Source organism: Hibiscus syriacus, unplaced genomic scaffold (genome assembly GCF_006381635.1).
Source record: "Hibiscus syriacus cultivar Baekdansim isolate YM2019G1 unplaced genomic scaffold, ASM638163v2 tig00111392_pilon, whole genome shotgun sequence".
Lineage (NCBI taxonomy): Eukaryota > Viridiplantae > Streptophyta > Magnoliopsida > Malvales > Malvaceae > Hibiscus > Hibiscus syriacus.
Genome location: NW_024063078.1, coordinates 2,799,526 through 2,812,635, shown reverse-complemented (window position 1 = coordinate 2,812,635; position 13,110 = coordinate 2,799,526). Strand labels below are relative to the sequence as shown.

Here is a 13,110-nt window from a genome sequence, read left to right as displayed (position 1 = left end):
TTTATAATGGTGCAAGTTAATTTTGTGTTCTTTTGTTTGTTTGTTTAGGTTCATAATAATTTGCAAAATGTAAGGTATTGTTGTTAGAAGGGTCATTCCCTCAGACAACAGCTGCCTTTTCAATGCTGCTGGGTTAGCTCATTAAACTACTAGATCGAGAACTTTCCGTTTTAATATTTATTGGTTCGATTGGTGTGATTATTGTTCATTTGAGATCGTTTTTCTTCATTTCCTCGTGTTTAGGTATGTTATGGACCATGACAAGACAAAAGTTCCAGAATTGAGACAGGTTCTTATATGCTTATTCACATGATTTTTTTGTCAAAGCGCTTTGTTTAGGTCATTTTATTCTTGCATGGCGGCTGAAGACGTATATCGAAACTTTGTCTGCAGTTTATGTTAGCTAATGAATTACAGTATTTAGACTTCGATCTGTGGATGGAACCGTTACAGAATACTAAGCTTTATATGTTGATATTCAAACCTATACAGTTGGGGCTTTTTTGGGAAATGTTCAAGATTACTGTGCTTAGCCTAGTTCCGTTAACTGTATTACTACTATAATCTCTGATGTATCTACGAGAGGTATGATATACTTCACATTATTGAGCCGTTATCATTATATGCTGCATGCATCTTGGAATGCCAAATTAGATAGATATGCTGCATACATAAAGTGTCGATATAAAGCCATTTATCCTTACCGTTTTAAGTGCTGTTTCGTTTTCTTAACCTAGTGTGATTGATAACTGATTGAAGGTTATAGCAGCAACGGTGTCAAGTGATCCAACAAAATATTCCAAGGCGTTTCTCGGAAAGCCAAATGCAGAGTATTGTGCATGGATTCTTGATTCGGACAAGTGGGGAGGTTAGTTGACCCCCCCATGTCCATTCTTCTAGTTATTATTCATTTTATCAGAATCTATTTAGGACAATCTTCACGCTGGCCTGGGTATGTTATTTTCTGTTTTGAAGGCGCCATTGAACTTTCAATATTAGCAGATTATTATGGCCGTGAAATTGCAGCGTATGATATTCACGTTGCGATTTGTATGGTCGGGTTAGAATGCTGATGTTGTCACTCTTTTTTTTCTGAGTGGTCAATTTTTTTGTTATCAACGGTTACTCTCCTCTTCTTTATAAATGTGGCCTTCATGACAGGAAAAGAACTACTCTGAAAGAGTCATGCTGATCTATGACGGTCTCCACTATGATGCATTAGCAGTATGTTGTTTCGTGACTAGTTTATTATTTTTTGAGGCTGTTCATATTGTCTCCTTTCAAACTAGAGGAATAACACGAATAAAACATTAGCGGATAATAAATTGCTATGAAGGAAACTTTGAGAGAACCTATATGGAATTATGACTTTTAATTAGGCACCGCAGATGCTGATTGTGTTCTTTCGTAATGTTTTCATTTTCATTTCTTGTTACTGCCATACTCCTTTGTATGCTTATGGTTTTCTTGTTTTCGGTTCTTGCATCAACAGATGTCTCCGTTTGAGGGTGCCCCTGAGGAGTTTGATCAGACTATATTTGTGGTACAGAATGATAGAACCATCGGGCCAGTTGAATGTCTTGCACTGAATCTGGTTAAGGATCAACAAAGGTAGCATTTTAAGTTTTTATTTATCGACCTTTACAAGAAATGAGCATTAGACCTTACACTGATTTTGGATAAATTTTCATGTTGTTGCCTTTTTAGGAAGAGGAGCTATACCGACACCACAAACTTCACTTTGCGTTGCGGTGTATGCCAAATCGGCATGGTCGGACAAAAGGTCATTTTTTTCTTCTTCTCATTTCTATTAACTTGCTATTTTGCATCCGATTTTACTTTGTTCTTTTAAATTCGATGCTTCTCACGTAGTTCCATGTGAATCTTCAGGAGGCCATGGAGCATGCAGGAGCAACTGGCCGTGTGAACTTTCAAGAATATAGAGGATAGAAAACCGGAGAGGTTAGCGACATTTTATTAACTCGTCTCTTTTCTATACCTACAGAGTTCGTTGAAATTGTATTGTTTGGTCGATATATCATCTCACCGGATTCTCGGAGAACAAGACAGAGGTTGTTATTGTTGTAGTTGTTTTGAAAACTGCTGTTGTAGGATCGATGTTGTGCGAGATGAAAAATGTTCACTGTTTTCTTGTTATATAATCACAGCAATGAAAAACATTCAGTTACATTCATGGAATAATAAAAGGATCATACAGTGAGATCTTTCTGTTAACTGTTGTATAATTTCCTTAAGTTGCAATCTTGATCCATGTTTTTGATGAACGATTCAACCTGGAAACTCAAACCCCATTTCCGAATCGAACAGGAAAGTAAAAAAATGGGACAAATTGCCTAGTAAGCTGTATTGCAGACATTAGTACATTACCAAACTGATATCAGCACGATAATATAGTGTGTTTATTAGATACTTATCTTGTTTTTGACCAAAAGAAGATAAGCCATGGAAGAAGAGTGATATGAGGTATCTGATATGAGGCGACCGTTACAATCCGCTTGATAAACTAAAATGAGACAATGAGACACCTTACAATACCTTTGTCTTCCTTTATTTTATCCAGAAGAGCTTAAAAGAGGAATATATATATATATTAAAGATGAAAATTACATAGGAAAATGTTCGTTTCAGTTGACCATGAACCTTGTTTTCCTTGATAACCTCGAGTGATACAATACAAATGGCATGCATTGCTTTCTCTATCATATAGAGAACGACAATGTCCCCGGATAGAATTACAACTACAGATAAAAGGAGATGATCCAACTAACCTGTTTCATGAAGAACATAATCCGGCTTAAGGAGAAAGAACTCGATAACCGGACAATTGGATATCTGTGGGACTGATAAGGTGTTCCGTATTAAGATGCTCCTTCAACTCTTAGTCAATTCTGAACTAGCGGCAGAAGTTTCCTCGTGCCTAATAAATATCACTTATTTCAGTTGGGAACTTCATTGTTAAAATCACTGTCGACATCTAAATCTTCTGTTTAAGAACATGCCGTAGTTGGACCTTTTGGCTTTCAAACTATTCTTCTGCGCGCTGCGAGGCCAGTCAATGCATCCTTTCATTCCTTTTATTATGTGTGGATGACCAGAATCGGGTGAGCTCCACTGTCCCACCGAGGGACTGAGACCATCTTTACCCGATCCTCGATCTGGGGATACAATACCACCATTTGACTTTATTACATTTGAAAGCCTGCCATTTGCTCCTACTACCGAGATTATCTTATAATTTTCCCCGTTATTTGGACATGACCTCCAAAGCCTTGCTATGGACGACACCTTCCTTGACTGCCTAGCAGGATATGAACACACTTCACTAATTTCTGTGTTTGGGGTATCTCCATAAGCATTTCCTTCCCATTCAGTTCCACTACCCGAGAAATTGCTGTCCCGGTGATTCTTGTTCACAGATGCAGCACTTTCTTCAGGTGAACAACTCGAGCCCTGATCCTCGAAATGGCTGACAGTTTCCCAACCGCTCTCATCTTCCTCTATCTCATCATTCTGATTAAATTGTGCGTTTGAATGCCTCATTATGACGTCTTTCTTCATCATGTTCATTTCAGGACTCACCATAACTTTTGAGGCATGGCTGGCAGGACTATATGCAGTACATTGTTCGATTTCCCTTTCATTCGTTTCAGCTAAAGCAACATCTTCGAAAACAGCAAAAATGTCATCTGGGTTTGAGGGCTCATATGTAAATTCCTTGATTTCTTCTACCTTGACTAACTGAGCAGCCTGTCTTAGTGATTCTGCTTCTCTCGTGTCTTTCAGGTCCAGATTTCCAGTTCTCGACTTTAGAAAAGTCTCCAAATCTGCTATGAGCTTGTTAATTTGTGAATACCTCTTTTCAAGTGCTACCTTTGCATCAACGAGCTTCATTTGAACACGTTCTTCACGCCAGACCTCGGCCATTTGCAACATTTTTCTTTCCTCATCGGCTTCCTCCCGAAGCTTCATGGACTCTCTCTTAATTTCCTCCGCTTCAGCCTTGTCTTCTCCAATTTCCTTAGCAAGCTCATCACATACTTCTTCAATTAGTTCTCTGGCCTTTCTTTCCTTTTCATAATCCTGCATGTATTGCTTTGCTGATAACTTGGCAGCAGTCAACTCATTCACCAATTTGGAATTAACAATTTCGAGCCTCTGGCGTTTTTTCTTTTCTCGGTTCAAGTCAGCTTTGACGTCATCCACAAAGGTACGTATTTTCTCATGTTCTCTACTTCGCCATGCAGCCCTTTCCTCGCTAACTTTCCTCAAGAAGTGCTCAAGTTTCTTCTTCGAGGACCGGCGCTCAGTCTCGAGCTCCTCAATGTAAGCTCGAGCCTGCACCAGCTCGGTTTCAAGGGCAGAAACAATTGATACAGCACTTACTTGTTGGTCAATACGCTTCATGTGTTTGTAAATTTTCCATACCTCATCCGTTGTTTTTATCCGGACAGGATCCCACTTTGTTGCTCCCTCCATTGCGTAGTTTGAAAATTGAATTGAAGGCTCAATCTTAAGAAAGAGAAAGGCAGGTTAAGATCAGAATGGTGAAGAAATCAATATGCAGAGCATGCAGCTGTTCTTGCTTTTTCATGTATTATAACAAGCTAAAAGCATGCTCGAGAACAAATTTAAAAATCTAAGCAAGCAAACAGCAGCAAAGCCCTCATTTCGAATAACTTTATCGAGAAAATATCCATAGAAAACCTGTAAAACCATGCTCACAAAGGGCTCTCATGATTAGAAAAAAAAACTATAGCAGAGCATATACAATGATGGCAAACTGCAAACATGATAAATGCATCAAAAAAGGAAACTTTCGGGTGCGAAATCATGTGGATCAATTACATTTAGCAAGTTTTGAAAGGTTTGCTCTTTTGTTAAACATGCAAGCAAAATTTAAGGCATCATAGACATCAAAAATCAAACAATGATGGCATTATGAAGATCGGTGTTTTTTTTTCAGCGTCAATGGTTAAAAGCTTCAAATATAAGCAAGAAATTAACATTTGTAAACAAGCAAAAAACCCAAAAAAACTCCCTTCAAAATCACAGTTTTTGAATTTAATCACGGTATTCTCATTATAACAAACAGTTCGTGAACAGAAGGGAACTATAGAACATGAAAGCACAGATCATGGAACCAAAAAAAAGGTTTAGAGTCCAACCTTAAACCCTATCTGGTAACTCCTCCTCTCTGGGACACCGGGCGCCACCGTCTCCGGTAACCGAAACCGCCACAATCCAGCTGCAAGCTTCCTGGCGGATACTTTTGAAGCACCTTTCCTCCGACGTCCCCCACTACCACCTCTCCGGCCATCCTCCTCCTCCGAGAGCTCTTCCTCAGCTTCACAACCTTTCTCTCTCCCTTTCTCTTTCTCCTCCACTTTCCATTTCAGCAAAGGCGTCTCCGGCCTGCTGCTCCTCCCCAAAACTGGCGCACTGCCGACCCGTGTCCACCTCCTGTTCCGTGTATTCCGCTTCGTCGTCGGCTTGAGATCCACGTCCGTCGGAATCCTACCCGAGAATTTCGCGGGTAAACTAGCTTTCCCCGTCACCTTCATCACTCTCGAACTCAAAACTCTCCCATTAACATCCCCAGAAACCACCAAGAAAAAAAAATCACAAAATTCCTAGTTTATAAAGAGAAAAAAAAAACTTTGTAAATTAGTTGGCGAAAAATCTTTTCTTTTTCGTGAAGTGTGTAAAATTGATTTGAAAACAAAAACAAAAGATGAGCAAAAGCTGAGCTGTGAAAGGATTGATAGAGATGGTGTGTGTTCCATTGTTTGTTAACCTTTGCTTGTATAGCGGTATATGGAAATGGAGACAGGGACGTATCTCGAATATGTATAAAATACGTTTAGATGTGTCACCGTATTTTTCTACAGTCAACGTATAGTTTGGGAAGATACGGTATCGTTTGGAGGCGTTTACATGGTTAATATACATTTTAGTGCCTAGGATTGACTTTCATGTGCAATTTGGTACTTAAGCTTTTTTGTCCAATTAGGTACCTAAACTTAGTCTCAAGATTCAATTTGATACTTCATTTTTTTGGTACGTTTAGATACTTAAACATGACTTTTAGATTCAAATTGGTACATTAACTTGACTTCATTATTTTAATTGGTTCAAATAAATCACTTATTATAAGTATTAAATTGGATCAAAAATTGAAACTCAAGTACCAATTTAAAATAAGAAATCCAGTTCAGATACCTAATTAGAAAAAAATTGAATATCAAATGAATCTTAAAATTAAATTCATATCTAATTAGACAATATATATATATTAGACATCAAATTGCAACTTGAAGCTAAATTGAAGTACATAAATATTTATTTACTCCTTTTAAATAGGAAACTAAGCGTTTTGGGATAATTGGAAAATATATTACAGAATATATATTTATTGGGTTTTTTTCTCAAAATATTTTGTATGTAATTTATATAAAATATAATAAAATATTCTACTCTGATTACCAACTCCATAATAATTTGTGTTTTGTATATAAAATAATAATATGTTATAATAATTTTTTATTTGTTTTTTGGAATTATAAAATAATAATAAATAACGTAAAATTATAAATAGATTATTATTTAATATATTAGAGATACGTAATGATTTTCTTATATTATTTGTAAAATTTAAAGATAGGAATCTAATCAAAAGGTCCAAAAGGCTATAAATAGATTAGTTAATTATGTTACAAATATCACATAAGTTTCAACGAAATAATAAATACTTGGACACTAGAGGAGTTGGCAACAAACATTTAATGTATATGCATAATTATTTTTATTTAAAAATAATATAAATATATAAACAAATAAAAATATCATAATGAAAATATCTATTTTTATTTAAAATTAGTATTTTAATATGTCCCTAAATTATGATCCTCATTTCAAATTGGGTTTAAATTTTTTAACATTCTAATTTCATCCTCAAACTATGCTTTCATTTTAAATTAGTCCCCAAACTTTTGAACATGCCACATTTATCCCCAAACTATAACCCTCATAATATATTGATCCTCAAACTTTTAAATATTATAATTTTAACTTTGAAGTTTTGAAATGATTTAGGGGAATATTATTGGAATGTACACAAGTTTGGGGAATAATTTAAAATAAGGGTCATAGTTTGAGGATGAATTTGAAATGTTCAAAAGTTTGGAGATCAATTTAAAATGAGAGTCATAGTTTAGGGATGAAATTAAAATATTTAAAACTTTAAGGACTGATTTAGAATAAGATTCATAGTTTGGAGGTGTATGTTACAATTAACTTAAAATTTATTAACAAACAAGTTGGTCTTGTGAAACGGTGTTATATCTCTTAAATAAGATTAAGTGTTCGAATATTGACGTTGTGAACGAAACAAACTAGTTTAGAAGGATCGTCCTTATAATGGGTCTCTACATTATCCGATTCGAATTAGTCGATTAATAGATCGAATATAGGTAGTTATTAAAAAATTAATTAAGAATTTAATATATATAATATAGATAAATAAAAAATTATATAATATTAATATGATGTGTTTATACGCGTATCATACTCAAATATACGCGTACATAGATCTAAAGGTGTAAAATAAATAATGTGAAAATTGGCAATTTGGGAAACCCATGTCTACAAGCTTTCAACTATTTCTAACACAGTTTGGCAGATCTGAACTATTTCTCTTTTATTTGCATTATTTTAGACCGGTTCTCAAAGGCATCCAAGGAAAATTCCACGTGGCCTCACATTTAAATTACACGTGGAAGACGAACAGAATTAAATAAATAATTTAACGATCAACCTTTACTTTCATTTATGTGTTATTCTTTGCATCTTTGCAAGCAGACGAATTGCACCCACATGGTCTGGCTTGGTGTTCGAGCCAACGACAATAAAATCAAATAAATTATGGCCTTTTAAGTTTATTCAAATAAATGCACGAATCAAACGATATTAGGTTCGAATACCATGAATATTAAAGGTGTGAATATTCTATATCAATTGATTGAGAATTATCTTTAAACAAATAATATCTTGTATTTACTCTAAATTAATAAAAAAATCTATTCCTATAAATGAATGTGCAAATTTTATACTCTTAACAAGCATCGAAGGGTTACTATTATATGAGGTCAACGAAATTAATGAATTGAGTTAACAAAGTTAAGGGCATAAATGCTTGCTTAGTTTAAACGATTCCATCTCTACGTATGTTAGATTTTTTCTTAATTAGTGTAAATCTCATATGATAATTAATTCTCAAAACTAATGAAAAATTGTCTCATTGTCGGCTAACACTTATAAAGCGACATCAATAGTAAAAAATTATATTTTTCTTTTTAGAGATTTTATGTTCGAATAAATATATCTGTAAAGTGTATATTATCAATTGATTAATTTTTTTTTGAACATATACTAACTTATAATCACCAAAGACTATTAAAAAAAATCATATTACACAAATATTTAAGCAAAATTCTTGTCTTACATATGTTTTGGCAATAGTAATAAAAAGTTATGGGTTTCCATGGGATTTGTGGGGAATATAACTTGTTCTTAATCCCATATTTGTGGGCCATATTGTGTTTTAAAGGTGATTTTGAGTATTTAAATTCTAGTTTTATTATAACATATTTTAGGTTTAAGTATAATTATATGTAGATCTTAAATGTCTGGTTTATTTTGATTATTAATTTATATGCTTATGTATTTAAATTATAATATTTGATTTCGATTATAGTTATATGGATGCATTGATTGTAATTATAATTATGTAAATTGTACGAATTTAATTGATCGTAGTTATAGGAATGTATTCGATGGTAATTATAATCAAAACTTTTGTAGTTATGAAAGTCTATTGATTATTTGTTGCCCATATTGACTTTATATCTTAAACAGTCTGGAAATCTAAACTTTAATCCCCTTTGTTTTACCAGTACCAAGTTTCATGTGACTTCCCAGGGTTGATCCATTTAATGCCAAGATTCACATGTGATGCCTGCTACTACAACGGTGTCGAATTTTAATTTCTAACCATAAATTATCACTTTCATAATTAGACAGATCTACGAAAGGTTTCAATACATCTTTTAATGATTATAGATGAATATCTATTGATGGAATGAACTGAGTTATTAACATTTTTTCACTAAGATTTCACTTGAGCTAATTATCGAGTTTGAAAAAAAATATTTTTATTATTTTAAAAATAATTTAATCATACAATAACTTTATCTATTAATAAATTTATTTAATGGCCGAGGACAAATAAGAATTAAATTTAATGTGAAAATGATTTGTTAGTTTCCGAGTCCATGAATTTATTGTAACAGGCGAAGAGCAAATAAATGCAGCACCGGGTCCATGAATAGTTGCCCGATTGATATGTGTGGCTTGCATGTTATGTTAGTCCATATTCAAATGAATGTGATCAGTGCATGTGGGACTGCTACAAAGAGAAATCATAGTTTCCAATCATCATCAACTATTTGACTGCATAAACTTAATATTTACAGCGTACACGCTACACCCCCACACACACTCGTACTCATACACGCACGCATGCATACTATACATATTATTGTTTGGGTTAAATTAGAGTAAAATATTTAATTTAAATAATAAAGTAAATGAATATATGAAGCTGTAACAATAAAAGAGCGTATTGTTCTTTCTAAAATTTTGGGTTCAAACAATTATATAAAAAATATATACATATATAATTAACGCAGACTATTAAAAAATAATAAATTGAGTATAAAATATATAAAAAAAATTATTGGCTAAGGTTTGGTTTAAAATGGGCTAGCCCGCCAATAGCCTTGTGGAGAAGCTTTCTTTCGAGTAGCCTCTTAGGATAAGGCTAGGAATTATTTGAGGTTTCCTACATATCGTATATGCTATTTACAAAGCCCAAATGAAATATTGTTTCCGACTTTTCTTTATTGCAAAAGAGTTCCAAAATTGATTAGATTTCATTTGTTTTTCTATTTGAAAATCCAGTATTGGAATGCCTTTTTTGGTACATGGAGACTAGCAATTACAAATTATATTCTTCATGTTCCATCTCCTCTGACATCAGTCGGTATCAAAAAGATTAATTCGTCTAGAGGATCCATCAAGATTGTTATGTTCTTTTTGTTTGAGTGTCATATTAACCGATCAATCAGCACATTTATTGTCTTCTCGTCAAATATGTCTTATCTCGTTCACCCAACCTTCTTTCAGAAGCTTGTTACAGTCGTTCACTAGAACGTTTCCTAATTGTTACTCTGTTTGCTTGTCATATCGACCACCCACTTCACATCGGCAAGTTTTGTCGCGCCTAAAGATTTAACTAAAATTAAACCTCGTGTTACTCCCCACAATTCAGCAAACAAATTATTTGTTCTTCCCATTCTCATAATAAAACCGTTCATCCACATGTCATTTTCATCGCCGATAACTCCTCCTCCCCTCCCGATACTATTCCAGAGGATGCTTTGCACGCTTCATCAGTTTTTAATTAGGATCTACTCACCTTCTAGAGGTTTCATCCACCTGCGGTTCCTTTGTTATTTGTCTATATTTTGCCTCCATTGCAATCTTTTATCCCTTGCCAACTTATGAGCATACTTCGCCACCTCACTTGGGATTGTTCCCTTGTCTGCGAACACCATATCATTTCTATTCTTTCACAATCACCAAATAGAAATAAAAAAACAAGACGCCTTAACATATTTCATTTCCGCAAATTTTGCTGGATCGACAGTTTCTTTTCAATCGTTTCTTAAATTCTTTTGTTTCAAACTGGTATATTTTGGTACCATGACCTTATTTAGTATTGAAATATGACAAGTAGATTTTTTAATTAATTTTGATTTAGATGAAATCTATTCCGATTTAATATATTTATTAAATATCCATCTTTTAGTTTTATAATTATTTTTTTATAATTTAAATTATAATTTTTAAGTCTTATAACACATATATATCATTCTTAATATTTAATCATAGCTCTATTTCTACAAGTCTCAAACAGTGTATCAAAATAACAATAAAAAATATAGAGAAAATCTACATATAATACGATATTAACTGAGATTCGAATTTAAATATGAAAATACTAAGACCTCAGCCTTTGTTATTAGAAAGGCTTCATTGGGAAAAATCAAAACTTTTAAAAGTAACGAACCTATGAGTTTCTAACAATTGTGTGTGTCCAGGGCATGAATTAGTTGATACATATCGCCATTGTTGCTTTTTAACAGCACTAAGCAAAGTTGACTCCCATTTTCCACCGCCGGAATAAAAGACGTTATCGTGGATGCAAATTATCACAGCCATGCAAAATAGGCGCCAATTGTGAAGAACTAGGGTTTGTTAAATTTACCCATCAAGTAGGTGAAACACGACGACAGCGTATAGGCGAGAATTGTGAAGGCAGCTCTTTGTGTCTTCCCCCCCCCCCTCTAAAATTGAGAAGGGAATAAAATCTATAGAGAATTATTATTTGATATATTACTAGTGAAAAATAATAATTTCACAAGTTGGATTAAGATGATGATAAATGTTTTAAAATTATTAGCTATTTTCTTCGATGTATTCTTCAATCATTCATGATATCGTCTTATCGTATAGACGAACTCATCTCATTGTCTCCTACCACTCTATCAATTTACACTTAACCTAAATCACTTTAAAACTCATAAAACTCAATTCCAAAATTAAAATTCATATAATCACAAACTACTCTGATCTATAATATCCAACATCCATCATGGGATCAAGAGATACAGCTCGTTTCATCATTCATCTTCCTATCATTGGGATTTGGAAGAAGATGCTTATCATTGATAAATCAAAGGGAATTCGAAACTAGGGTTTTTTTTTACAAAATAATTATATAAAGTTGTGGGAGTATTTCATAATTTTTAAAAGAAAAATATCCAGTCATAGCATCGTTAAGTATTTACGATGGAGTGACCAAAATAGAAGTAAATCAAAAGTTCAGTGAGTAAATTAATTTTTTTAAAAACTTTAGTGACCAAAATAAGAGTGAGAAGAACTTTGAGAGATGGATTTTATAATTTACTCTAAAATTTTAAAATTGAATAATTATGACACTTATCATCATCTTAATACCACTTGTGAAATTATTTTTTATGTATCATAGAATAATATATATGTGAGGAGAATTGGCCTCCTTAAATTGTTTTTGACCCTTTCAAATATTAATAATAGAATCCAAATAAGAAAATTACATTTTTAGTCTCTTCTAAAAATTAATTATTTAATTTTAATATTTTAAAATATTTTGTTTTAAATTTAACTCCTTTAGAATCTGATAATTTTATTTAGATATCCATACATAAAGTTTTTATTTCGTCCCAGCATACGTACGTACGTGTACATAAAAAATAGCTGACTTTGAATTAACTTAATAATTTATATCCAATTAAAATATAAAATCGTCAACAACAAGATTATTAAAGTTCTTGGTCTTGTTTCGTTTTCACAACATTATTTTCCCCAGGGAACATGCTTATTCAGTATTTTCCATTGTTCATTATCCATTTTGTCCTAACCATTACTTGTTTTGATAGGATGAAGCCATCATTTCTTGTGATTCCACTTTATTCATATATCAAATCCTATATTCCGTGGTAAATTAACCAAAACAAAGATGAATTACGTTAATATACATCTTTAATCATGACTAAACACATTATTTTATATTAAAATGTAAGTTTTTAAAAATTTATATAAAAATTTAGAGATAAAAATTATAAAATTTCAGAAATATAATTTAATATTTAATAAAAATAAAAATTTAAAATTTTTAAAAATACGACCAACTCCCAACGTATGTAAGTCTATCCATTAACAATGGAACTATCAGATTACCAATAACGCTTTGAATGGGTTACCAAATAAAATAAAAACAACTGTGAATGATATTTATCTTAATCTAATTGACAGATTCATTATATTTAGATGCATTTGAAGAGAGTTGAAGTTAATTAAATTCAATATAAAACTCTTTTAATTGCCGATTCAAAATGGGCTTTTAATTGAAAATATAATTATGATTAT

General features: G+C 32.7%; 2 pseudogenes; one reads left to right on the top strand and one right to left on the bottom strand.

Annotated features, from left to right (window-relative positions):
• Window positions 1–67: 67 nt before the first annotated feature.
• Window positions 68–2,233, top strand: LOC120160678 (annotated as a pseudogene).
• Window positions 2,234–2,583: 350 nt separating this feature from the next.
• LOC120160676 lies at window positions 2,584–5,697 on the bottom strand (annotated as a pseudogene).
• Window positions 5,698–13,110: the final 7,413 nt, after the last annotated feature.